This window comes from Oxyura jamaicensis, chromosome 33 (genome assembly GCF_011077185.1).
Source record: "Oxyura jamaicensis isolate SHBP4307 breed ruddy duck chromosome 33, BPBGC_Ojam_1.0, whole genome shotgun sequence".
NCBI lineage: Eukaryota > Metazoa > Chordata > Aves > Anseriformes > Anatidae > Oxyura > Oxyura jamaicensis.
In genome coordinates, this window is record NC_048924.1 from 102,168 (window position 1) to 129,911 (window position 27,744).

General features: G+C 51.5%; 2 protein-coding genes across 6 annotated transcripts in view; one reads left to right on the forward strand and one right to left on the reverse strand.

The window, feature by feature from the left end:
* LOC118155530 (inhibin beta C chain-like) overlaps nt 1–208 on the reverse strand; it is a 14,140-nt gene extending 13,932 nt beyond the window's left edge. The window contains exon 1 of the mRNA XM_035308851.1: nt 188–208. The gene's annotated coding sequence lies outside the window, so the exon portion shown is untranslated. The remainder of the gene's footprint in view (nt 1–187) is intronic.
* R3HDM2 (R3H domain containing 2) overlaps nt 61–27,744 on the forward strand; it is a 54,651-nt gene continuing 26,967 nt past the window's right edge. Inside the window, exons 1-2 of one of the 5 annotated variants that reach the window (XM_035308842.1) lie at nt 18,666–18,906; nt 19,012–19,070. The gene's annotated coding sequence lies outside the window, so the exon portion shown is untranslated. Of the gene's footprint in view, nt 85–1,020; nt 3,204–18,665; nt 18,907–19,011; nt 19,071–27,744 lie in introns of those variants that run through there. The other 4 variants (XM_035308846.1, XM_035308845.1, XM_035308843.1 and 1 more) reach the window with 4 other exon arrangements.

Below are 27,744 nucleotides of genomic sequence, written 5' to 3' on the forward strand. Positions count from 1 at the left end.
GCCCCGGGGTGGCGGCGGCGGCGGCAGCAGCCCCGGCCCCGGCCCCGGCCCCGGCCCGGTGGCGCAGGGCCCGGCCCCGGCCCGGTGAGTGCGGGGGGACGGGGGAGGCGGGAGGCCGGGACCGCGAGCGAGACCGGGGCAGGGGCTGGGAGCGGGGCGAGACAGGGAACGGTACTGGGACTGGGTTCGGGGCCGAGACCAGGACCGAGACCGGGATCGGAGCCGTCGGGGCGCTGGGCCGGTCCCTCGTTTGCTGCCTTCGGGACCGGACCGGCCGCGGGTCTCCAGCCTCCATCCAGAGCGAGCCCCGGCGGCGCCCTCCCGTTCCCCGCCAGGCCCCGCCGGGTCCCCGCCCCCGGGAGCAACCGGCGGAGCACCGGCAGCGCGGCTCTGCCCGGCCCGGGGCCGCGGCGGCTCCCGGTTGAGGCGGAGCAGCAACAGGTGAGCGGGGCCCGGCGCCGCGATGGCCGCGGGCCGCCCGGTCTGGTGCCCCGGGAGCACGGGGAGGGGATCCCGGCCCGCAGTGCCTCGAAACGTGGCCCTGGAAACCCCCCCCCCCCGCCGTCAGGGACGGGATCACAGGGAGCCGGTGGGCTGCTGGGGGGGTCTCCTGGGGGGCCCGGGGTTCTGGGGGGGGTGCGCCAGGGGTTACACGGGGTTTGGTGGCTCCATGTTCTCTGTCTGGTGGTGGACGTAAATCCTCGCTGTGCTGTTTGCTGGGAGGTGTTGGAGTTGGGTTCTTCTGTCTGGGTGTCAGGGTTGCCGCCGGCTCTTGCCGGGGTGGCGTTCTGGCAGCGAGTCTCCCAGGTAAGCTGATGTTGTTCCCAATGGGCCCCTTTGTCCGTTTGGAACGGGCTCTCAGAGGTGTTCCCCCTGAGCCCCTCGTGTGGTGGGGAAATGGATGTAATGGGGAGGGGGTTACTACTTCTCTTCTGTCCCCCATTTTGTGAACCACTTTTTCATCCCTTTCCTTACGTCCTTTAGTTCCTTATGTTCTGTATTATATCTTTCATGGATGGCGACCTTTTCCATTTATTGTTCTTTCTGGCCTCTTTCTGTTTGTTTTAAGAAGCTGAGCCTGGCTCTATGCTGCTGCACTGGTCCCTGATTTTATAAGGGGCTTGATAACTCCTCTTTCAGAAGCCACAAGAAGGGTGCATGCCTTTCAGAAGAGAATCCAACCTGGGCCAACACCTTGTCGGTAGGCAAGGCTGTAGCCAGTTGATGACTGGTTTATGGAGGGAGGTCTGCAAACCCTAATGGGTTTCTGCTGTCACTTTTATTATGGATCGCTCTGTTACTGATCAGCTGTTAGGCTGCAGAGAATCTGAACTGGCCTGAGCTCAACTGCTTCTGCCCTGCCTGTTCTCTGTATAATTTCCTATCTTTTATGAGGCTTCAGTGCTGTCAGAAGAGGTCTGGGGGGAAAAAAAAGGCACATTTCTAATCATTTATGCTGATAACTCAAGTAGGTGTGCCTTAGTAGTAGGGCTTGTAAGGGAACAAGCTTCAGTGTGAGGAACACTGAGCCAGCCTCTGGCAGAAGCTGCTCAAGTGCAGAGCTTCCAATTCTCCAGGATAAGGCTTTATTTTTCCTAGAGCTCAAGGATGCTGCTGGAATTGTGAATAGAAACAAACCCTGAGCGTATTATTTCTCCTGCTGCTTTTGCAGCCTCTGTTTGTTCAAAGTGATCCATTAGAATCTGAACTGCAGCTGAAGAGGATTCAGATGTGACGGGAGCTGGAAACACAAAGCTAGCCTTAATCCTGCACGTGTTGCTGAGTAGATGCAGATTACTGTCTGTCTTCGGTTTTAGAGCAAAGTCAAAGTTTAAAAAGCGGAAGAAGAGTACTGAAAAGAAGTGTTGGTAAAGGAGGATAACCTGCTTGGGGAGCTGGAAACATTGCCAAGCTTTGGTGTCTGTTTATCACCAAACAAAGGATAGGCAGAAGAATTGTATCCTAACGGTAGCAAGAGGGAGGGAAGCCCTTTGGCAGAGTTTTGTGGCTGCTGCTTCAAAAACTGGGGAACAGCAGCAGCAGAGCTGCCCTCACCTGCCAGCCGTGCTGGGGACACTGGCTGGTGTCACAAAGAAAATACTCGAGAGGAGAGCAGGACGTAGTCCACAGATATCCCATATCATTGCCATGTACAAGAATTGTTTTCTTCCATCTGCATGAGGAGCAATGGGAGTGTGTTGTAGGACCCCATCTGCTCGTCAAAAGCAAACGCCTGCCCGTGTACAGATCAAAATGCTGTGCCCTTGCTGATTCCAAGTCTCTGTCTCGGTGTTCCTTTTCCCACTGGCAGCATGCAAAGAAATTCCATGTGTGGCTGGTCTCAGTTTGGTTTTCTCTCACTGGTACTTGCTGAGAATCTCGCCTCATCTCTTGCTTCGACCTGTTCTCCATCTCCCTTTGAGACCTGGGGGGTCTGGTTCCCTGTAGTAACTTCAGGTAGTTCCGATTCCTTGTGCTCCGTTCTTTACTTCTGTCCTGTTTGACACTTGTAGGCTGTTAAGGCTGACTGGCATAACCCCTTTGTCCTTCTTGAATTCATGCTAGAGATTCTCCATTAAATTGTACCAAGGTTACCTGCAGTAATCTTCCTTCCTTACGGAATGACAGTTCAGTAGTTTGCAGTTGGCTTGCTGAATTTTTTCCCCAGCAGATGTTCTCTTAGGGTCTCGCTTCTCCCATCCACAGCTCTTTATATTTTCAGTGCGCTATCAAACATTTATTTCTAAAGATTTCCCCCTGTTCATTCCTGTTTCTCTGGAATATAAGGATGGATTCTATGTACGCAGAAACTTCGGAAGCTTGTTCCAGTGTGTGTGTATGTGTATATTTACAAACATGAGGGTATTTTTCGACAGTCTAGATGATGAGGAAAGACATTAGACTGATTATTTTTTTCTCTGTCCACCAAGCTGGCACAGTGTGATGTTTGATGGCAGCTTCACTGGATAGTAAACCATTACTTCAGACTCCAGGGATTGCACAAGTGAGGATGGATCCCAACAGGTTGCTTGCAGTGATGATGCTTTGCTGGAGACAGCCACCTGGCTTTTGAGGAGCTGGATTAAGACTCCCAACTCAACTCATGCCAGTTGTGAAGGAGAAACATCACTTGGATATGGTCCGTTCCCTGATCTCTCCCCCTGCTCAGGAGTGGGGACTGACTGGGGTCTGGTGCCCTGGAGGTGAGTAGGATCTGGAGCCACCTGACCCCTTAGCCATCAGGCTTTGCAGGTTTTCCCCAGTGGTTCCTGAGGGCCAGTTTGAGCTACCTGCGTAGCGTGAGCGTGATGAAAGCTGGAGTGATTTAACAATATCCGACTTCGGTTTGTAGCACCGTCTTCCTCTTCGGTTGGTCTTAATGGCCTTGATTGCTCACATCTTCCTCAGACCAGAACTGTGAAGCTAGATTCTGTGGTGTAGCTGTAGGTAGGCTGCTCTCCATCCAGAGGTGGAGTTGGGCGAGTGCTGCTCTGAGATTCGGCTGCCTGACCTGTGAGGGTCAGGTCTGTAGGCTGGTAGGATGTTCGGTGGAGTGGAATTAAAGGAACTAATTTCCTTTGATTTCTCACCAGGCATCTTCGTTGTGGCTTGCTGTTTTGGGACAAGATCTGCAGTCTCCCAGGGTTCTAGTTGTTGGACTAGAAGAAGTGGGTGCTGCTTGCCAGGACATACTGCATCTTGCAGATCCCTGTGTCCTCTCGCATCTGTGAGCTGCAGCTGTAGAATCACCTGCCTGTGGATCGTCTCTTGATGAGGTGGCAGAGGAAGGCAGTCTGTCCACGTCTGCATTTGGTGGGGTCTCTTGGGGTCTCAGCCACAATCCGATTTACCCAGGCACGGTGCTTGCATTAAATGACCTCAAGTTTTTTGGGCCCAGCATTACCTAGGGGTTTTTCCAGCAGCCTGCTCTGTGGAGTGCAGGACTATACGCTATGCTGTCGATTAAAGTTAATCCATTCTTGGGGCAAATACTGCATTTCTCAAACAGTTGCTCCAGGCTTCCCGCAGACTCACTGCTAGGTGAGTGGCTTACAGTTGTTTACGTTGGGCTTAAGTTTTCGAGGTCGTCTTGTGGCCGAGAGCAGTCCCAGGGTATTTTGACTGTACTGTTCTGCACCGAACTAGAGATGTGATGCAGCTGGTTTGAACAGCGTAGTGTTCCGTGTGGTTTTGGGGCTTGTGTGACGAGGAGGAGATAAACCCAGCAAGTGAGGCTTGGAGGGGGGCACTGCACGTGTCCAAAACCGCGCTGACATGGCCAACGTCAGGTGTTATGTCACCTGTTGAGTTAAACTTGTGTGACTTTGCATGTCTTGTTTTGGTTGAGTAAAAGCTGAGGGCTGTGAGTAAACGAACACTTCCTAAAGTAACATGGATTTATACAGAAAGCGAGCGAAGTCCCAGGGAACTTACAAAATGATGTGCAGTCACGTCCTCGGTGGCTGGGAAAAGCTTGCGTAAGGACCTGGGGTTCTGCCGCTGCTTGGAGGAGGCAGTGCCAGGAGAAGGGGCAGCGGCATCGCTCGGTCTCATAGCAGCTGAAGGAGGATTCGTTGCTTCTGCCCGTCCCTGTTGTAGTTGTCTCAGGTCGTCTGCAACAAGCCTTGAAAAAGGCTTGGAGGGAATAGAGGGTTCAGCTGAAGTAGAGGGGAAGGAGAACTGCCAGGAGTTGGTCGGCTCACTTGTTGAGGGATGCCTGAGGAGCGGAGCAGGGCAGCGTGCCCACGTCAGATCCCTAAACCCCTTCCTCCAGACATTCTGCAGCGCCTCTTGTTCTGCCCCTGATATCCTATCCTCTTGTCAGAGTGCAGATGCATCAAGTTCCCCTTATAGTAGTGATGCCATTTGTGTTGCTAAATTTAAGATTGTGTCAGTGTCTCTATTCTGAAGCTCTGTTTTCAGGGGGCAGGTGTATAAATCACCCACTTAATGAAATAGTAATAATAACCTGGAGAATTGGTTCCAGGCTTACCCTCCCTTCAGTGCTTAAACATTTTTCTGTTGTCTTCTCCTACGCTACCCTGCTCTCCAGTTATTTGTAAAGGCGATGTATGAACCAAAGCTTTCTCTGATTAAAATGGAGTTTGGATTTCACCCGCTGTGTTCCAGCGTTCCCATCTATCTACTTTAAATTTTATTTCTTGTCTTTCTTTCTGTGGTAGATGGTGACAGATAAAGAAAAGAATTAATGTATTGGAGAAATGTTAACTCAAAGTCATTTTGTCGTGGCGTAATTCCTGTGTAGAATCAGGTGGGGGAACAGGGAATGCTTTCATGCCAAAATGGGTTGTTTGAAAAGTGTGAATCTGTCATGCAAAGAGTTGTTTGAAAAGTGTGAAGAATGCATCAAGGTAATCCCAGCACAGATGTTTGCAGTATATATGCGCTATGCAGTGTATTTCACCTATCACTTAATGGTAAGCTTCAACTATATCGATACTAATTGAAGAACTTGATTTTTTTTTTCTTTTTTGAGAAGAGGCAGCTGCAGGGTCAGAACTTACAACTTGTTCTTTGGCCCCTAAACCTAATAGAAGGCAGAAGACGTCTGTGTCTCTTTGCTGTTGACGTAGCCCTGGCAGGGAAGTCTAATCCTGGGAGGAAGCAAGTGCTGTAACCCAAATGACTCTTACCTTTGGTCTGGATCTTTTTCTTTTTCCCTTTTTTTAATTGTGTGTTTTGGTAGCGTATCTTAAAGGCTTGGAGTGGTCAGAGAAATAAGTTGCGGTGGTGATTGATGCTTCTGGGTCCATGGCAAGTGAGAGGGATGCTTCAGCTGATGCTATTGCGGCTTCCAAACTGAGGTTCCTAACAGAAGTTTCGAGTAGGTAGAATGGTTAGTTTGGGGTTTGGATTCTGTTTCCAGCTTATGTCGATTCCGATCTAATAATAACATGCTGTCCTTCTCCTGGTTTCTTTCGCCTGAGGATTCCAGTTCCTTAGGAACAACAGTTGCCCTGGGAGATGAGGTGAGCGGTGCTGCCATACTGTTCAGGAGCTCGTAGCGTGGCACTGAAGCGACTGTGCTTGAAAAGAGCCCAGAGTCCTGCTCTCTGATCACCGCCTCTGCCTGAGGGAGCTGTTACCACGGCTTCCTCTTCCTGGAGCCAGATACGACCAAACAGCCGCATTTGCTGGAGGCTTTTCCATGTGCCGGTTGCGGTTCTTTTGAAGTGTACATTTCTGGAAGTTAATGTGAGTGAAATAGGTTCTTTTAGAGCAATACGCTTATTTTGATGCTCTGTATTTTTGGTAGCTTGCCATGGTTTCTTTCTTGCAGAGGTGCTGACAGCCCTGGATATCTGGGTGCTCTGCGTTGGGCGCCTCTGGTTTCGATGGACCTCACGAGTGGGTGCAGCACCTCCGCACCTCCAGCTGGCAGAGCCGTGTCCGCACTGCTGCTGGAGGTCGGGCTGTGGGAGGAAGTTTAGAGCTGATGTAATTTGTAGGTTCCCTTCCTCTCTGCGGTGGAGTACAAGGAGTTGGTGTTTGGATATCTCTGTCCCCAGCAAGCAGCTAGTTTTGCCTGGTTTACATCAGTGCAGACATTCATTTGAGCTGATCCTTCCCAGTACTTCAGAGATAAGGTAGGAAGGGTGTTTGCAATGCCTTTTTTTATTATTCTTCTTATTTTTTTTTACAACTAAAGGCTAACTCTCTGGCTTACCTGTGGGTTGTGAATTAGAGGTAATTAATGCCACTCTTTACCTTCTGGCAGCAAAGAAGTTTTGCTTTGTATCTCTGTCTGTTAAGGTACCCCAGCTCTGAGGACCAAGCACGGTGACTGTGGAAAACAAGAAACAGAGACTTACTACCAGCAGTCGTAAGGCATTCAAAATACTTTTGACTTGTTTAACAAGCAAAAGTGCTGGCAAAAGAGATGTTGCTGCTCAGCGTTGTTCCATAACGTAGCAATGGTTTATTACAACATCTAAGCGCTGTTGTGTTCCACACCTGCTCTGGCACCATTGTGGACACTTGGCCAATTCAAGCTCCTGGCAGTCTTGTAATGTGGATCATCAGCTCCTAGATCCACTGATAGTTCAGTGCGTGTCCTGGTGGTTTTTTGGGATGTCCTTTCTTTCCAGATACTTTGGGATCACACAGAAAACGAGCTGCCTGGCAGCATTTAAGTGCAGATATCTAAATCAATTGCATACTTCCCATCGACTTCCATTATTGTGCTAAATTTAACCCAAGTAGAGCTGTGGCAAAACAGATCTCTGGGGACTTCAGTGAGCATCCAGGTAGACAATATTCAGTCTCCCCAAGCAGTAGAGGAGGGAGGTAGCCTCGTATAAGCTCTTGTCTGCTGCCCAACTGGTTTTATTAAATCGAAATTCAACACACAAGCAGAACAACGTACATGTCTGTTCCCAGTGCCAGCTGCCCAACAGCTTGGTTTCAGATGAGAGGTTGTACTGATGACTCGATGTCATTTCTTCCTTCTGAATCATATCACGGGAATTTTGCAGCTCGGACCCTCCTGTCTGTGAAAAGCAGGTGTGGAGCCGTGCTGCTGTCAGACCTGGGCGATCTCAATGGGCTGCTAACGCGTGAGGTGGGCTCTCTGTGTGTTTTGACTTGAGCACTTCAGCTTTTTGCCCTTTTTTGTCTGTCTTCTTACTGTTTTGATTATTATTGTCCCTTTTATAAAAGGGGAACTATCGCTGCTGTTTAGAAAGAAAGCAGAGTCAGTGTACCAGGGATTGTTGGCTGCGGGGGTACAGCTGGGCATGGCCTCCTGGCAGCGTGAGCAGTGGGTGCAACAGAGCACTTCTCCTCTAGGAGAAATCCAGGGGCAATCGTGGACATGGGGACAGCCTGGGTGAAGAACTCAGTAAGAGCAGCCCTGCAGAGAAGGACTTGGGGGTTCTGATGCATGAAAAGCTCAGGATGAGCTGGCAGTGCATGCTTGCAGCCCAGAAGGCCAACTGTGTCCTGGGCTGCATCAAGAGAGGGGTGGCCAGCAGGGGAAGGAGGTGGTTGTCTCCCTCTGCTCTGCTCTTGGAGGTCTCATTTGGAGTGCTGCATCCAGGTCTGGAGCCCCCAGCACAAGAAGGATATGGGGCTATTAGAGCAGGTCCAGAGGAGGGCCACAAAGATGATCAAGGGGTGGAGCACCTCTCCTGTAAAGAAAGGCTGAGAGAGCTGGGGGTGTTCAGCCTCCAGAAGAGAAGGCTCTGGGGGACCTCACTGCAACCTTTCAGTACTTAAAGGGGGCTTATCAAAACGATGGAGAGCAACTCTTTGCTCAATCAAATATTGACAGGATGAGGGGAAATAGTTTTGAACTAAAAGAGGGGAGATTTAGATTAGAGGTTAAGAGGAAATTCTTCACTCAGAGGTCGTGAGGTGCTGGAATAGGTTGCTCAGAGAGGTTGTGGGTCCCCCATCCCTGGAGGTGTTCAAGGCCAGGCTGGATGAGGCCCTGGGCAACCTGATCTAGAGGGTGGCATCTCTGCCCATGGCAGGGGGGTTGGAATAAGATGATCTTTGAGGTCCTTTCCAACACAAGCCATTCTGTGATTCTATGAAATCCATCTCCTAGCGTGGGAGGAGGTGGGGGAAAGCTTTGAGATCATCTATTAGGGTAGCAGCAAGAGGAAGGGCTGATAATTCCAAGCCCCTGTCTGTCAGTGCTGGGATTCCCTTGCATGTGTGTTGTCAATGGGGCGCATGCAGATTTATGGTCGTCTATAAAGCCCAGTTTCATTATGTATTGCGAGCACAAGCTGTCTTTGTGTAGTGCAGACTGAGTCACTGCTGCCTCCCAGTGAATTTCTGTGATGATTATTGAGTGTGGGCAGATGCAGCCTACTCTTTATGCCAGCTCTTATATATTTTTTTTTAATGAAGTTATAAAATTCTTATATTGCTTTGACATCCTTTTCTTTGAGAAACTAATTTCTTCTGCGCTGAGTTTAGACACAAGAGCCGCTTTATTATGGAAGGTGTTCCCTGTATCTCAGAGACTGACCTCTTTGGGGAAGCTTCAGGTATGCTGTCCATTAGAAAATAGGATCCTGCCCTGTCTCTTTCCCCATGGCCAAACCAAAACGAGCAGGTGCTTCGGAGCCCAATCCTTCTGGTTTCTCACTAGGAAAGAAAGGAAGGAAGCAGAATGAAGATCTAGAACACGGGGAAAATGCAGAGGGGTGGTCTAGATCCTGTGCCTGCGGTTCGGTGAGGTTGTTCAAACCTTAAAGCTTCTTTCCACCTTTAAAGTTACAGAAGCCGAGTGCCTGCTCCTTGCTGTTCCCCTGTGTCAGGTTTGGACCTGGGACTGAGATGGTTTGGGCTCATTTGAGCAGGGGCGTGGGGCTGAGAGTAGCAGGCTCTCTGGGTGTATGTGAAGCCCTGGGCATTGGGCACCTTTTGGAGGTGGCCTCCCCAGCACATAGCTCCCTGAATCTGGCAAAGTGGCAGATATATCAGCTTTCAGCCGCAATGTTTGTGCGGGCTTTTAGCAGCCTGAGCAGTCTGGCTTTGCTCTGCTGGTAGAGTAAAAGCAACTCCGCGCTCTTGCCTGATGCTGTGCTCATATTGGTACAAATGGGCTTCCTCTGATACAGCTGCTGCTTATGGTAGGAGCTCTTATTAGAGCTACTCCGAAAATGAAGCCTCTGACCTATTGCTGACTCCACGTTCGGGGTTGTGCCAACATAATTGTATGAACAAATGAACTGTTCGGTCAGCAGCAGAACTGGTCAGCCTGGCTCCGTAACGATCGGTGTTCTGCGGGTGGATGGTGTGCTGAGGACTGATCTCATGAGTCTGTCTGGCCACTAGTGGGAGCATTAATAGGCTCTCTCTAGCTGGTCAACTATCGGAAGGCTTTTTTTGAGTTTTTAACTGTTCTGTCAGAGTACCTTCATTTGTGTTCAGATGTGACTTGGACAAACAAGATACGAACGCAAATACTGTTGGCATGATTCTGTAAGCTTTAACTGCCCTCCCTCCCCCTAAAGCATCCTGATAACAGCATGTTATGATCGAGTTGATCTTGGCAAGCCTCATGGCTCGTGGCTGGGAGGTGTTGCAAAGCCTTTCTGCTTGGCCCAGCAAAGAACAACATCTTACAACCCTGCTGGCTGTGGACGGAGAGCCTGAACCTGGGAATCCTTAAGATTCATCCTGCTGGAACTGCGGGGCACAGCCCTGCCACTCCTGTTGAAGCGAGCAGGGTACCTGGCTCTGCTGAAGGTGAAAATGCTGTTCTGCTGTTTTGCTGTTTTCTTTTTTTTGTGTGTGTGTGCTTTTGTGTGTGTTGTTGTTTTTTTTAATTGACTGAGCTTATTGGCTTCAGTTTCATGTGCTTTTGAGGACATGGCTTTTGAGTTTTTTGGCTGCTTGGGAAATGCCCATTGCTGCTATTGATGTAGTACAATACTTGCTTCAATACTTATGTAGAAAAACTGGATAACGTGAGGCTTCTTCTGAACTCACTTTGAAGAACGATTACTGCCTGCTTTTTTATTTTCTCCATCAAACACATCTTTAATTTAAAATGTAACTTCAAAGTTACATACGAGAGTCACACTTTAAAAACAAGCACAAAGGCGTAGACTGGACAGTTACTGAATTCTCAATGTATTTTTGGGGAGCAGTTTGGGAGGAGAAGCTCTGCTAGAGAAGCTGTCAGCATCTCCTCCGCCTGCCTGCTTTAGGAAGTCGTGGTCATCCTCGCTGGGAAGGGGGTCGGCTGCGCGATGGGAAGGGTTTGGCAGCTTTCACTCTCGAGTTGCGTGCTTGTGTCCTCTCAGATTGGTTTCCTGATTAGAAGAGGAGCCTTTGCTCTAGGCCTGGCGTCTGCCAGAGTTACAAACTTCCCAGAATTTAAACCTACAGCGCTCCCATGCCCTTGGTAGGCCGCGGTCTGTTGCTCTTACTCTATTATAATTTTGGGCCTGGATCCCATAGACTAGTAATACACAGCGATTTTGGGGAAGGGAAGACTTTGCAACAACTCCTTGAGGAATTGTGTGGTTGTGTGTTGCGGAGAGAAACCCCACAGCAGGTGTTGGTGGCTAAAAGTAACCCAGGACAATCATGGAAATAGGGCTATGAAAGCCTCCTGTCTGACTGAGGCGAGGCAGGGAGTTGGGTCTGATGTCAGACCAAACGTGCCAGCAGTGGGTTCGCCTCGTAAATGCGGGTCCCTGGGGCTCAGCCGTGGCTGGGGCCTGCCCGCTGGAAATGGCGGCACGTGGTTTTGTCACGCGTGGGGGCGCTTCAGTGGCCTGCTGAAGGAGGCCCCAGCTCTTAGGGGTCTTACAAAAAGGAAGAAGAAGGACTCTCTGCTCAGGTAGATATTGATGGGATAAGGGGGAAAGGTTTGGGATTAAAGGAGGGGAGATTTAGATTAGAGGTTAGGAGCAAATTTTGCATTCAGGGAGTGGTGAGGCGCTGGAAGAAATTGTGGATGCCCCATCCCTGGAGGTGTTCAAGGCCAGATTAGATGAGGCCCTGGGCAACCTGGTCTAGAGGGTGACATCCCTGTCTGTGGCAGGGGGCTGGAACTGTGTGGTGCATGAGGTCCCTTCCAACCCGAGCCATTTTATGAGGAGCGGCTGAGGGAACTGGGGCTGTTTAGTCTGGGGAAGGGGAGGCTCAGGGGAGACCTCATTGCTCTCTGCAGCTACCCAAAAGGAAGGTGTGGGGAGCTGGGGGTCAGCCTCTTCTCACAGGTAAACGTCAGTAGGACTTTGCAGTGCTCCAGTGATGAAGGCTGAGCAATATGGCTTTGTTCACTTCAGCTCAAATTTAGGGCAAAATACATTTTGGGAGATCTTTGCTTGAACCTAAGGGGCCGTTTGTTTATGACTTCCTGTTTAAGACTGAGGTTTTTACAAGTAGTCATCTAGGTCTGTCTTTTGAACTTCCTCTCAGTGGCCTTTTAACTTTTTCTTTCACTCATTTTTTATGATTTCATTTTTTTTGGATATTTGGGGAGGGGGAAGAGAACCTGAAATACTTGCAGTAAGCTGCTTCTGCCTACAGATTTATTAGGCTTTGAATTAGCTGTACATGATAGCATATTATTTTTCCCTATAAAAAATCTGCTTTTTCTTATTAATGGCAGCTTCCTGCTTTATAAATACTTGGGAAACTGATGTTGTTCGCCTTCGTGAGGAGGCAGGGAGAGATTGGTGTCTTTTTGGTGTTATTTTTTGAAACTCTGAGGAGAGAAAAAAGCAGCCATCTGTCAGAGTATTTCACAGGTTCTGCAGAGCCTGGAACGGCCCCTCTTTTCTGGAGAACCGCCTGTGGCAAAGCGGGATGAAGGGACTCTGCGACCAAGGCTTCTTCACAGCCGATAGTAAATGTGAAATGTGTTTGGGTCTGCAGCTTGAAGGGGAAAATATTTAATCTGATAATGATGTTTCTGGTATTACTTACATCACTTATGTTGTGCAAAAGGAAAATACAGGTGACACCTCAATTGCAGATGTGCTGGGACAGGTGAGATGCACTAAGTCAGCGCAAAGGGGTGTCTTACTGTGCAGTTATCGGTGTGGGAAGGACAGTGGAGTTTGGAGACGAAGTAGTGGTTTCTTGAGCCCTTTCACCCTAAAGGGTGGCGGTGGTGGTGATGCTGTGCAGTGTGTTACAGAAAAGTGCGTCAAACATGGGACAGTTGGCTAGTGATGGATGGTACGTAGGATGAATGGAAGCATCTGAATGCAAGGCGTCTGAATTTAGGAGACTGGCTGCATTGAGAAAAGCCTCTAGCATCTACCTGCACCCCGTGGAGAGCGCTGGACCGCATAAAGCTGAGCATCGCTGGTGTCCGCCAGGCACGCCTCAGCCCTGTCCTTGCCGCAGGCTTTCCAGCGTGAAGGCTTTTTCTCTTTTCTTGGGTACGTGCATTGCTGCAGGGCTGCGATCCAGAAGGGGTAGCCCTGCTTGCTGTTGCCATGTGAATAATAGTTCGGGATTCCTAATTGAAAGGGTGAGCAAATAAACATCTGCTGGGATCAGCGCATTGAGCTAGGGGGCTGCAGCGCCCGCCAGCCCCCGGCTTGTTGCCACACAGGCTTTAGTTCATGCCACCTCTCTGCTTTTCTCTCCCTCTGTTCCTCTGGCATCAGCACATGTTCTATTTTTAAACCGTGCTCTGCTCTGTATTGCGGCATTTCTCTTCCTGAATTATTTATCAGTGTTTGGAGCTGAATGGAGTGTGCTACGTCTTTTCCACTGCTCATGATTGCCCACGTGTCTGTCTTGGGCCATTGACAGATCTGGTTCATGTCAAATTGCGCTGGCCTCGGCTTGGAGGGGCTGCATGGGGCAGTGGGGCTTGGCTGCAGTCCGTGTGCTAGCGCAGGATTGTTCAGATCTGCGTGGTTAATGCTCTCCTTGCTGGGGTAGACAGGGAGGGGATGGTTGCCATGATAACACATCCTCAGCTGAGCCGGATTTGAATGGAAGGGCCCTTTCTTAAAAAAGTAAAAAATAATATAACAATTTTCCTTCCTAATGCCTGGAGACTGGCTTCAGCCTGGGAAGAAAACTCCTCTGGGCACACAAGGGTGGAGGAGAAAACAGCATTAGAGATGGGAAATGGCTGAGGCTGGCTTAAAGCTGCTTGGTGGTGGGGTGCTTTGGTTGGTTTTATATTTTTTTACTTAGGGAAAATCATTTTTTTTACATATATTTTTTTTAATTTAAGACTTCTGTTTTCTCTGCCGTGCATGGTACAGGGACACTTTTCCAGCAGAGATGGCTGTACAGGTTTTAAAAGGAGCAGGAGGGCAGGATGTTTCATCTCGGAAGGATTTTTCCTGCTCACTAAACTTAACTCGTCCCTTCCTCTGACTTTCCTTGAGGGTCTCTCAGCACTGGTATTTTCTCCTGGTCTCATTCTGGGGGGGGGGGGGGGGGGCGCGCAACATCTCTGATGTCCCTTTGACTTTTTGTCCATCAGAGCCAATGGATTTAGCTGCTTTCCGTGCCTGCTGCTTCTGCTCTTCCAAACGGAGCTGGGGAGGAGGAGGAGGATGCCCTCCTTGAAGTCAGGCGACAGGAGGGAAGGATCTCGTTGGAGGAAAGAGCCACGCTGCTGCTGCCTGCCTGGCCTCCCTCCCTGCCTCCAGAGCCCTGGACCTCGGACCTCACACATTCCTAGAAGCAGTTGAGCAGGGGACAATCTACATACAGTCTATTTTCTGAATTCTTCTTTTGGGCCAAGGAAGTCTCTCCAAATGTTTGTTATTGTTTATTATACCTTCAGGAGCTCCACCCCGTCCTTGCACTGCTTTAGGATCCTGGGTGTGTAAGAGTGGTGTGTGCCTTTATTCTGCACACTGGTGTTTGTGCAGCACCTGGATGTGGATTTCCAGCAGTGGGGTGAGCTGAGGATAGGGCAGGCCTTGCCTCTTGGATCCTATTCTTTGGCCCTAATTTGGATTTGTTTCCCATCTGGTACAGAAGCCATTCAAAGTTCCTAACAGCCTGGGTTTCCCTGTCCCTCTCAGAAGTGTCAACCCCTCACAATTCTGACTTGAGGGGAATTTGGAGGGTGGCCTCTCCTCTGCTCTGCAGGGACATTTTATTTTTCTTCACTCTACCACTTGGTCCCTTATTGCGGTCTCTTCTGCAGAGACCTTGGGCCCTAAAAGAAATATATGCTGGTTGTAGGACTTCAGCTAGGAATTCTGGCTGTTCTCTTCCCCTTCTGTTCATGAGCCCCCTGAAAAAGGCTGAGGGCAACACATCCATCCTTCAGTCCCAGCTGCGGGGATTCTGCTGGCCTCCACTTTCAGTTTTTCCACGGCTCTGCTCCTGGCTGTCCATGGAGCTATTTTCTTGGGGCGTGTTAGAAGAGGTAGCTGCTATCAGCAGTGCGCTGCAGTTCTCATCCTTCCCACTTCCTGGCTCCAAACACCAAGAAATCTTTTTTTGCTGCATGCACGCTCCTGCATTTAAAAAAAAAAAAAAAAAAGAAAAAGGCAAGCCCATGGCCTGGAGGACTCATGGAAGATTTTTTTTTTTCATTGTCGTGTGCAGTGGTTGGTATTGTCTGCCTGCTCAAGCTGGTCCCCTAGCTCAGATGCTTGGTGTATACCTGGCCGCGCTCGGTTCGTGTTGGGCACCCAGGTTTGCAAACCTCTCCTCTTGCAGCCTGCTGCAGCGACCGAGGTCGGTTCCAACCCAAAGAAGTCTGCGATGCAGCCCTCCAGCCTCCCAGCCTTCCTCCCTCGCCGCCACGCAGCGCTGCTCCCCCTCTCCAGAGAGGGGTGTTCTGGTCCAGGTGGGTACCTGATGCGCCCAGACCATCGGTACTGCTCTCCTCCCCTTGCAGCTGCTGTAGGTTCCCGGTGCTGCCTGGAGCACGTCTGTCACGGGGGGAGCCCTGTCCAGGGCTGGTGCTGTGGGTTTGCAGTGATGCCATCCCACTGGTTCCGTGTCACATGTCTGGAGGTGTGTCCCCCCCACCGTGATGAGATCCGCTACCTAATTGACGAGTCTTATCTCAGCAGAAGCTGGCCTCGGAAAAGTGGAGCGTAGGCTCACTTGGTACATGGCTGCCAGAGAGGGAGGCAACGTGTCGTGCCGTTGTTCTGCGCTCGCGTTGCTGGCATTTGCTCCGTGACGTTACCGTGCTCGGCATAAGCAGCTTCCCTGCAAGCTGCGGGCACAGGCAACACCCAGAGCTGCGGCATCTTTTCTGTGCCCCGCTTTCCCTGACCTAGTTTCGCTGCATGCACACACACGGTACCTGAGCAAACGGCTCTCAGGTGCGAAAGGCAGAAGGCAGCGAAGTCTCAGTAGGGCTTTATCCAGTCTGCGGCAGCCGAGGCTGCTGGTGGGGCTGACTCACACTTCCTGCTCCTCATCCTCCCACCCAGGATATGCTGTCTCCCCATCTGAGGAGAAAGATGCAGCTTAGGAAATCCTCTCACACGCTTGCTTCTTGAAGGCAAAATGCTGCCAACCCATATTAATAACGGGCTGTGATTTCTGGAAGGGCTCGCTGAGCCCCCAGGAGGCTGTGTCTGCTGTCTGGGGCAGGTACTCGTGTCCTGGAGCTGGAAGGCTTTTCTTGCTCTGGAATCTGTTCTTGCTTAGCCATCTGCCAGGCCTCTAAGTGCTAGAGACCAGGTTTTCAGGCTCAGGTTATGGAGCTTCTTTTCATGCTGCTTTAACGGCACTGTTGAGAGCTGACAACAGGGTTGAAGCAGGAGGCTGGCGCCCTTGGAAAATGGGAAGAGCTGGGAGGAGGGAAGAACAGCATCGGAAGACCTGATAGGGACGAACAGCATCTGAAGCTGCCTCCTTTTACAGTACTGATCTTGCGACTGCAGACTTCCAGAGTAGAGGGCACCTGCCTGTCCTTAGCAGTCCTGAGTCAGTATGTATCAGACCGTAGATAAGCCTTAGCAAAATAAAGCTTTTGGTTTGCTTTCACAAGGTTTAGTGGAGATTTTAAGGTTCTCTCTGTGGAGCCAAGATCCTTGGCCGGAGCAAGGCATGCCGGAGCACTGCTTGTGGACCTGAGCTCCTCTGTTGCTTCTCCATTTGCAGCGTAGCTGCTGGAGCTTCTTTAGGGCTGTGGACTTCAGGTCTGAAACTGCAGGGGACTGGTTTGGTGCTGGGAGATGGGAAGAAACAACCCCGAAATAGACAAGTTGAAGGGGGGGGAAATCCCCTGGTGTCAAGTTGCTCATCTAATCTCCAAGTCTTACAGCTTTGCTGGGTTCAAGTGCTGCAGAGAATCCCTCCAAGCACAGGCCAGGGGGATGGGAACATCCAGCCTGGCTTCTGGTGAGCAGTCGTGGAGCTGGTGCAAAGACGGCCGCTCGCTACCTCAGTGCTGGCTGTGCAGCAGACTGAGAAGTTGTGCTCCTAGCAGAGCCCACGAGCTCAGTTGAAGGCCCTCGTCCTGCAAGCTTGCACAGCTCAGACAGCAGTGGCAATTTCCCAGAGAGCTTGGGAGATCGAGGTTCAGTTTCCTTGGATGGATGCCTTCATTTTAAAAGATCAGAGCTGGGAGAAAAGAAGTCTTGAAGTGGCCAGGAACAGAAGGCATAAACTTCAGTCCTTTGTTTCACACCTGATGGGGAGATCTCATAATATCCATGAAGCCTTTGTTTTCTGCCAATGCAGGGCCTGGGTAATTGTGGCTGTTCTCTTGAAAAGTCAGAGCATCACAAGTGACTCTTGTCTCATTACCTCCTCTTTGTCTTGCCTCTGTCACTGCTTTCTCTTCTGTTTTTATCCATGAGGACACCTCTCAGAGTGTCGCTATTGCTGTGGGCAGGGAGCTGCAGCCTGCAGGCAGCATCACAGCAGCTTCAGCACGAAGGAGAAGGCATCTGCTCTGTGCCCGGGCATGGCAGGCTTGGCTCAGGAGGCTTTGAAACAGAGAAGACAATCTCACGTATACACTGAAATTTAGGTGCTTTGTGGGAGAGGTCTGCTGTGCAGGCTGGGACTTCAGTTTGCCACGGAGCAGAAACGTGTTAGCTTTCTGCTGTCTGTTACTGTTCTTTTTAAAAAGCATTGGACTTTTTTTTTTTTTTTTTTTTTCCCTGTGGCAGGGCATCATTTAGAGGAAACTGTATTAACTTAGCAAAAGTGTTAGAGATGAGTCCTGAAGAGGGTTTACCAGCACAGCACTATGCTCCTTCGTGGTTGGTTCTGGTTTTAATGGAAACTCTCAGTTCAAACTGCCTCCCGACCACCTTGCAGCTGTCTCAAGTGAGCCTGTCCACCTCCTTGAGCCTGGGGCTGATCCTGCACTCTCATCTTCACCTCCTTTGTTTACAGACAGCCGCTGGGTGAGCCCTGCTGCTCCTCGCTCTGCTCCTGAGCGAGGAGGCTCCTTGAGGCCAGCTGCCGCCTGACCTGGTCGCATGTGAAGTTGGCGAGGCCTTGCAGGAGCACGTTCCTTCCAGCCCTGGCTGCACCTCGCCTGGGGTAGGAACCACTGGCACGAAGGAGGAGAGCTTGAGGCGGGCGGCTGCTGTTAGACTGGTGTTTAGAGCTGTAGTCAGATCTCCATAACCCAAGAGGTGACTTGGGAGCCTGGTGAGGGTCAGGGTGCTGCAGGAACCGTCCCCCGTCCCTGCTGGGCTGAGAGGTTCAGCCAGGCTGCCCCGGGTGCTCGAGAGCAAGCTATGATACGTGGCGAGGGGACCTTACTGCAGCCTGCATGTCTGCGCAGTCTTCGGGTCTGGGATGGAAAACCCCTTTCTGGGGAAAGTTTAAAGCAAGTGAGTAGTTTAAAACCTCTCTAGGGTCATTTGCATTTCCCATTTCCTGTCTTATTAGCGATTAAATACTGACAAAACGAGCAAGAAAGAATAACTGCGTTGAAATGGAAGCATTAAAAGAGCTGACCCCTTGGAAATGTTCATGGCACCAGCGTTAGCAGTGAAGCAAGGCCACCTGTAACCTACCTCGGTATGTGTCAGGGGTTCCCCAAAGTGTCGTCTGCGCACTTGAATCCTGCTGGAAGATGGTTAGGCTTACTGTGCTATCCCTTCTCGGCTCCTGCACCAACATTTGTGTTGCTCCAGTGCGTGGCAGAACAAGGCTGCTGTGTCTTTAAAGCCTTCTCGGGGCTTTGCGGAGGCAGTTCCATTGAAGTATTTGAATGAGAGCAGGAGGGGGGTGTGCATGTGGCTATTGGCAGAGCTCTCTATGACATCCCTCTGAACAGCTGGGCTCTGCTTTGCTTTAGAGCTGCTTGTCAGAGCAATTAGCTTGCTGTAGCAGCAGCAAAGATTGCTAGCATTTCATTCAGGGGTGAGAGCTGGCGGGGTCTTCTAAGAAGCAAAATTACCTTGGCAAAATTCCTCTCAAACGGGTTGTGGCAATGAAGTCTCCATCAAGATTAGGAAATAGATGACCTGCTGAGAGTACAGAACCACCAGGGTGAGTTTATTTTTGGAATTAAGTCTCCAATTATTTTGGGCTTGAGAAAGATTGACCAGAGACTTTTCTTTTCCTCTCCCCTCACCCCCACCGTGCAAAACACAGCATAGGTATAAATGCAAGCAAGTGTTTCAGGGATGGGGACCTGACATCATTCGTCTCTGGTAAGTGACTGCATTTCTGCTGCTTGATGGGGTTAATTTAAAAAGATGCCGTACTAAAATGAATATGTGGCTCTCTGAGCCGTTCAGGACTTGCTAACGTACGCTGAGCTTTCTCCTTCCTCTTTTTGTGATGCTGAGAAGGCACCTCCAGGAGATGGGGGAATCCCTGATAAGCACACTGTACTCTTCCATGTCATTAAGGAGTTCCCCGTGACAGTATCATGGGTACTCCCCGAGTCGTAGCTTGGTGGTTATGCAGCTTGCTCCTGGGTAGTTTCTGGTCATTTTACAAAGACAAAATATTCCCTGCTGTTCTGCCAGGTTATATTTTAAAGACTTTACTTGTTTGAAGCTGGCTAGTTGATAACAAAAGTGTACTACTTGTTAATTGGCTATGTGCCACATGAAATTTTTAGCTTAGTTCATGCCATTTAGTGTTCTGTGGGACTATGCATGCTGTATTTGTATTCACGTGTAGATATTAACCCCATCTTTTATTTGAAAACCTCTCCATAAATTGGATTTGGCTTTCGTGGAACCAGGAATTTGGATTCCCTTCACCTTCTTCTCACACGTGCTCATCATCCAGTCTTGCTTAAGAAACAAAAGACTGGAAATAACGTGTCCTTTGTCTGGTATTTAGTGCTAGGAACTGTTTTTCTTGGTTGTGGTGTATTAGCCAGTTACAGTACTGCAAGATCTTTATTTTGGTGCATTGGACCTGCTTTGTTTCCCTTCATCTCTTGAAAAGGTTTTTTTTTAAAAAACAAACCTGGAAGCATCACCTGTAGCTTGAGGACCTGCAAACAGCAGCAGCACCTGAGTTCCTTTTGCTGAAGGCTTGGGCTGTAGGTAAGTGGGGAGGTGAATACCTCACCTGCCCTTCAGACTCCTGCTTTGCTGTCAAGTCCAACTCTCACAGCTGGCAGCCAAAACATGGTGTTGACTTGTAACATCACTCCCCCCCTTGACTGATGATGACATCAATTTGGATCTCTCATGGAAAGCAGCCGCAGCATCTGTGTTTGCTCCATACCTGTTGGCTGTTTAGTGTCTCAGATGCCTCAGGATCCTCCACCTGCATGCTAATAAGTAGGAGCATCAACCTTGAAAACAGAAAGGAGAGGGAGAGAAACCCTTCTCCTCTCAAGGAGGCTTGCCAGGAGCTGGAATGATTTAGGTCTGGTTGTAAAGCTCGAGGATCTGCTTTGCCAGCCCAAGTCAGCTCGAGGACGGCAAGCTGGGCTGGGGAATACCTTGCTCTCAGCCAGCTTCCTAATGTTTGGGCTTCTGCTTCTGATTGGCACGGGCAAGGCACGTGAGGAGTGTGCAGGCAAGAGGGTAAGGGGTTTATTTCTCATGTCACACAGCTCTCCTGAGCCTGGGTGCCACCTCCCACAGCTGCACGCGTTGCCTGCCTGATGTGATAGCTCACCGCAAGCATGTTTGGTTGGCAGGAATTCCATCTGAGGCTCTCCAGAAGATTTGTGACGTGTGGCAGTGGGAACTGAGCCAGAGTGCAGCTTCCGAGCCCCGTCAGGGTTAACAGAAATTCCTGTTCTCTGCTGTCCTGTTGCATCTTGACGCTGTAGAAAGTAGGTGGATAATTCCTTGCTAGCTTTTCAGGAAACCCCTGTGGTGGACAGCCCTCATTAATTGTTGCTGGGAAACTGCCTTGACGTCATGGGAGCAGTTCCCTGGTCTCTGGATGAATACAGGAATAGCTCGTGATGGGGAAGGGAAGACCGGTGTGAAATGGAGAAGGGAACTCTCTGAAAGGGGATTCTCATCTCAGATTTCTTTTCCCACCATCCTGCCTAGGGACCCTCAGTGAGCCCACAAACGCTTCCAGCACTGTAAATGTACATTTGGATTGAATTTGATCCCTGCCTTCTCAAGAAATGTTTATACTGATGGCTTCTGTGATCCTTTCACTCTTTAACTATCGGCTGTTTTTTTCTCCCCCAGATTTTATAAACAAAGGGGTGAGAGGGTTCTCACATGGCTTCACTGCAGCTCCCAAAAGAAACTGAAAAGGAAAAGAAGAACAGCATCACTGTTGTTTTCTTGTTTGTTTGTTTTTTTCTTTTTTAAACATTAAATAAACAGTTATTTCCTTAGACTAACAGAGGGGAGAGCAGAAAGACTGAAGATGGCTGCCATTGCTGTCAACTTTGGGCTAAGGCAACTTTTAAGCCTCTGAGACTGTTTAACACCCCCCCCCCCCCCCCCCCACTTTCTTCAGTATCATTTGAACTCCTGTCTCTGCAAACTCTCCCGAGGTGTTTGTGCAATAGGTTTCTTTCTCCTCTGTCCAACCTGTTGTGGGATGATGCCCCCCAGGGATATGGGCATCTAAGGACTGCAGCAGGAATTCTCTGCGTCACCTTTGCCACACCTGCAGATGAGGTGTAAGCAAATCTTACACGTTGAGTTCAAGTGCTTAAGAAATTTTTGAACCCTGAAGTGCTGTAGAGCAGCCGGGAATGTCCCAGTTTGGTGATGGAGACCTTTCCATCTAGGGCTCTTGAGGGTCTGAAAACTCATCTCAATTGCCTGGTTGCCTCTTCGTGAGATCCCTCCCCAACGCCACCATTTTTTTTGCTTTAAAAAGGAAACGTGCATCAAAAGTTGAGCAGTGAGCACAGGGTAGGGGGAGGCTTTTGGAGGGATCTGGGGATCTTTACAGCCTCTGGCTTCAGCTCTGAACTGAATTATCTTCCGCAGGATGGCTCCAGAGTGCATGAATCCATTGATGGCCATCTTTGTGTCATCAGCTTTTTACAGCAGAAATTAGACGGGAGCTCTGATCTTGTGTAGCATACAGGCTGCTTTGGGAGTGGAAAGAAAGGGCCTGAATATTGCGGGTAATCAAGCTGGATTCTCTGAACACATCCCTCAGCTCTATGTTGGAGTTACCCGTCAGCATGTGACAACTCGTCCTGCTGCTCCTGTACCCCATCAACAGTTTTTGTGTATGAGGGGTTGGGAGAATCCTTCCCTTGTTGTTTTGCTGTTTTTTCTTTGGCTGTGAGCCCCCTCATCCCTCAGCTGCCTGGGTGGGGCAGTAGGCATTGCCACCTTCCTATTCCTGGCAAACAAATCCGTTAATGAACTGGTATTTCTCCCCTCCGTCTTGGTTCATATGGCCTGGGTGTTTCCAAGCCTTGTGCCTGCTGTGGCTGGACACGCTGTGTCCCTCTTCTCCCCTCCTGAAGGAGCTGGAAGCTACAAATGGTAGTTAGCTCTTTGCCACTGATTTGCCAGCGATTGCAGTTGCATGCACTCAAGTGTGGCCATTCGGGGGATGGAGCAAAGACCTGTCTTGAGTGAGAACAGCTGGAATCTGCAGGGGGAAGAGGCAGATTGTTCTGCCTTTAATTATTCTTTCCTGAGACAAGCGCAAAGTGTTCTACCGTGAGTTTTTCGTTCCAAAAGGAGCTGGATCTGAATGTGGCAGGTGCCAGATTAAAAACCGCGGAATCCCCTGTGGAGTGCAGGGAGGCATTGGGTAGGTGGCTGGGCTTATTCATGTTTCAGAACAGTTCAATAGCATCTTCTGTTTCCTTCCCTCACGGGGAAGAGAGAACATCTCTTCCGCTCCCAGAAGGACTCTGCCTTCCTTCCGTGTGCTGCCTGCCCAGGGCACTGTGGTGCTCCCCTTAAATGATCCGATGAACTTTCAGTCTCAGCCCCTGGTGCTGTTCTTCCTGTGGAGATCTTGAGATGAAAAGCAGCCAGGCCTTCAGTCAAACTGGCTTTTTTTTTCCCCTAATTGTTGGTAGCAGCAGAACTTGTGTGGTGGAGCCCTCTTCCTGCCTGGAGCTCAGCTGCAGGGCAGGCAGCTGCCTCTGCTGTGCGCTGCCTGCACTGCTGCCGGCCTGCCTCGTGCTTTCGTTTAAGTGGTGGGGTTTGTTCAGTCTTTTGCTGAAATACTCCTTTTCAGTGGAAACTACTCCGTTGCATCTAGGAAGGAAGCGTTTCAGTAGCAGCTCCTGAGTGCGGTGGGGTAGGTGTCTGCCCTGCCCAGAGCAGCTCACTCCCAAAGGCTGCGGCACTCAGGTGCCAGCGCAGCTCTTGTTCTGGCACATCTGGTGCCTGCGTATTGCAGGAAGAGTGTTTTGGCAGCCCTGCCAACAGCTGTGTTGTTGGCAGAGGACAGGAATAGCAGGCTGACACCTGTCCTGATGTTAGAGTTTGCATTGATTGAGGGAGGAAACAAGCTAATTTTATTTTCCTGGAGTTACCTGGTTGTCTCAATTACCCTGCGTGAGGCAATCCATGCACATATCACGCACCTGGGAAGCGCTGCCCTGGTGCTAGTGGTTTCCCGAGCACCTGTAGAGGCTGGTGAGCAGCCCTTCAAATGCCTTAGAAGTGATGTGGGGCTTGAGCGGACACTGGCCTCTTCCCAGGGCTCTGGTCTGTGGGACAGCCTCGACCGCCACAGACCCGCGGGCACAGGTCCCCATGGGACAGTTCTCCTCTGGCAGCTGGGTTCTCCTGCCACCAGAACAGCCAGGAGTGCCCACGGTGCATTAAGCTGCTGTGCAGGCATTTGCTCAGCCGACAAGTTTTCTCTCCTTCTGGGGATGAAGGCCACTCAGCTGGCATCTTCTAACCTACCTTGGAGTTATTTGGGATGTGCTGATATCCTGCAGAATAACCTAGAGGGTTCTGTCTCACCTGCATTTCCTGCCTCCTGGTTCACATGAGGCTATTTCCCTCCCGCCTACTTTCCACCTGAAGTCCAAACCTTCCATGCATCACAGTTTCACCTCTTTGATGTAATGTGGGGGTGGAGATTAAGACTTAAAGCGGTGACTAAGCATGGGGAGCCTGTGCGCTGTGCAGCCGAATACAGCTGGCCCTCCTGCATTTCGGTGTGTGTGTCTTGCTTTGTTTTCGGGGGAGCTGTAAGGGTGCGAAGACTGGAGCCCCTTGCCGCAGCTAGTGGTGAAAGCTCTGCAGAGGCTGCTCCAGGGGCTGAGACGGTCGCAGCTTCTGCTTGTTCCTGGTTAAAGCTTCAGGACCTCCTGAAGCAAGTCTACTCTTCACAGAGCTGTTCCCGGGGGGGGGGGGATTTTTCACCATTTTGCTTTTGAACTGAGGCTCCAGCCTTCTTGGGGGGCTGCTGGGCATCCCCATTCAGCAAAAGAAAAAGCTGGGAGCTTTCGTTGGGCCGAGCAGCCCCGGCAGGTGATGTTTCCGCAGCCGCTCAGCCTTTGCGGGTCCTGCTAGCAAAGCGTTTCTTTTCCTACCAGCCTCTTGCCGCAGCCGGGAGCGCGCTTCGATGCCACGGAAACCTCCCTGGCAGCCGTGCCCAGGGCAAGAGGAGGACGGAGGCCTCCCTGCGGAGCCTGGGGGCCGAGCAAGGCCGGGCTGGGGGCAGCAGGGGGAGGATTCAGCGCCTTGGAGGCGCAGCCCCCCCCCCCCCCCCCGCCCCCCGGGGGGGGGGGGGGGGGGGGGGCGCTTCACCCCCCGGCCCGGCCGGTTGCTCTTGGTGACAGCGCTGGTTGCCACGGAGCCGCGCTTCTCATTGGGCGAGCCGGGAGCCAATGAGCGCCGCCAGCAGGGAGGCAGCCGCGGCTGAGCAGCCTCGGTTAACCTTGGGGGGGGGGGCTCCTGGTGCTGTTCGGGGCTCACCCTCAGCCCCGTGGGGGTGCTGCAAGAGGGTCCTGGCTGCCCCCCTCCCCTTCCCCCAAGTTCGCTGCCTTCGGTTTCCAGCAGCCCGGCTAGCCCTTCCTGCCCAGCCTTTGCTGCCCAGCTCCCGGGGCTGAGAATGACTTGGGTCATCCATCGGCGCTGGCGGGGACTGGCGTGCCCACCAGTGAGTCACCAGCCTCCGGGTGTTTATTTCTGAGTCCTCAGAGCGTTCGGCTCCGCTTAGCGTTGCGATTGGATCTGGTTTGTTTCTAAGCGTGCCGCCTTCGTGTTTAGAACCAGCGCGAGGACGTGGAGAGCCGAGCCTCTGGGGGCTGCGTCGGGGTTCTTGCTGGCAGCGAGCAACCTTCCTTCCCCAGCGTGGGAGCTCCGTGTTGCGTTCACGTGGCACGTGGAGATGACTTGGGCTGGGCCTGTCCCCTAAGATTGCTCTCTGCCCAATGGAGTGCTTCTTGGAATGAGCCTCGGAAAACAAAAGATGAACCCCCCTCCAGGGAAGAGGTGGGGGGTTATGAGTCAAGCCTCTCATCTTTGAAGCACGTGGCGAAGCCCATAAGCATGCAGGCTTGACCCTGTGGCCGTGGGTTGGGCAGGAACTGGGAGAGGGGGGCTCACTCTTGCTTATTTTCCTTTTTTCCAAGACCAGAGGTAGCTTAGCCCTCTTGTGGGGTGGGAGAAGCTCCCTTGGGTGCCTCTGTCCTGCAGCGCCGGACTGCAGTCAAGCAGCCGTATGCCGCCTTTACGCCCTCATTTAGCTCGCAGCAGCATCTGCGCTCAGAGAAGCAAGGCCAGGAAGAGGGTTAGCAAGCTGTAGGCTTCCCAGCTCTGCTTCTGGACCCATTCCACCATAAATGCAGAAGTCTCTTGCTTTCATTCCTGCCTAACCAGGACCAGCTGCTGCTTGCGTTGTCACGGCTTGGCAGTGTAGCCAGGAGGCAGTGGAGGTAGAGTTCAGCGTTCCCCTTTCAGTGTGGAGATGAGGATGGAAATCCCTGGTGGCTGCCCTGGGGCTGGCCTTGGCACACAGTGCTCGCCACTGCGACTCACCTGCTGGCTCTGTCAGCTGCCAGACCCCAAGCAAAACCCAGCGGCAGCTCGCTCGCCTTCTGTGGCTCTGTTGGTCTCTGCTCTGACCCAGATTTTGTGGCTTCCCTGATGCTGCATCTACGTAATCTTTTCATCTCCCTGGCGAAGCTTGGCTCTGTCCCGCCCACCCCACCGAGCCCTCTGAACTTCCCCTTCCCCTGCAAGCTGCTGTCTGTCGCTGCAGCTCGTGTCTGCCGCCCCCTCGCTGCGTCCCACGGCTGTCCTGGGGGAGCAGGGCTGATTCATTCACACAGAAAGGAAACCTCTTCTTGCAGGCATTGCAATTCAGAAGCACTAGCAGCACACAACACCTCTTTCTTGAATTTTTGGAGCACTGCTGTCAGGGACAGAAGGTTTCTCGGGAGGGGGCAGCGTACAAATATCTATTCGGTGTCTCTGAGTCTTCTGTTGGGGTGAGGAAAACTGATGATTTTTTCCCTTGTGATGCTGCAGTTGCATTGCAGTATGACAAGAAAAGATCCCAATGCCCTTCTTGAATTCTGAGCACCTTCTGAGGTGCCCGATGTGGGGGTAGAAATGATGGAGTCACAGAGTTGTAGGGGTTGGAAGGGACCTCAAGAGGTCATCGGGTCCAACCCCCCTGCCAAAGCAGGTTCCCTAGAGCAGGTTGCCCAGGTAGGCCTCCAGATGGGTCTTAAATATCTCCAGAGAAGGAGACTCCACAACTTCCCTGGGCAGCCTGTTCCAGTGCTCCGTCACCCTCACCAAGAAGAAGTTCTTTCGCATGTTGGTGTGGAACTTCCTGGGCTCCATTTTGTGGCCATTGCCCCTTGTCCTATCCCCACAAACCACTGAGAAGAGGTTGGCCAAATGCCTCTGTCTCCCACACTTCACATATTTATACACATTGATGAGATCCCCTTTCAGTCTTCTCCAGGCTGAACAGACCCAGGTCTCAGCCTTTCCCCATAGGGGAGATGCTCCGGGCCCCGTACCATCTTTGTGGCCCTCCGCTGGACTCTTTCCAGGAGATCCCTGTCTTTTTTGTCCCGGGGAGCCCAGAACTGGACACAGCACTCCAGGTGAGGCCTGAGCAGGGCAGAGTAGAGGGGGAGGATCGCCTCCCTCGACCTGCTGGCCACACTCCTTTTAATGCACACCAGGATCCCCTTGGCCTTCTGGGCCACCAGGGCACACTGCTGGCTCGTGGCCAACCTGTTGTCCACCAGGACCCCAAGGTCCTTCTCCGCAGAGTTCCTCTCCAGCAGGTCGTCCCCCAGCCTGTACTGATAGGTCCGGTTGTTCCTTCCCAGGTGCAGGACTCTCTAGGTGGGCTTTAGCCTTCCTTGTTGCATCCCTGCAGGCCCTGACAACATTCCTACACTCCGCCCAAGAGGACAGGCCATTTTTCCACGTTTCATGTTGCCCAGCTCTCACAAGCACCCTTGCCTTGTAGCAATCTAGCCCATGAGATACCCCCAGGTAGGTCCCGGAAGAGGCCAAAGTTGGGTCTCCGAAAGTCCAGGGCAGCAGTCCTACTTCTTGCCCTGCACGAGGAGGCTGGCATGCCCGTCAAGCAGGCGCTCCTTTTCCTCTTCTGCCCCAGTTTCTGTCAGAGGCACGGCAGCAGAGAGCGGTACCCGCAGGCGGGGGCTCCCCGTCCTCACGCTCTGCTTGCTGCAGATGCTGGTGGTTTCTCCTGGCCGTGCTCGGGGCAAAGAGCAGACCCTCGAGGCTGGAGGAGGATGGAGTGACTCCAGAGGGGAGCCCCTTCCTGCAGGGTTGCTCCAGGAGCGGCTAACAGGATCGGCGGTGGTGCCATACCCTGTGCCGCGGGGCCGTGCCAGGAAGGGGCAGGGAGCAACAAATGATCCGTGCAGCACAAGAACCTGCAGCGGGCAGCTTTCAGCCGGCAGGCTGAGGTGCTCCCACCCTCCCCACAGCCCCACAAGTGTCCTGGCAT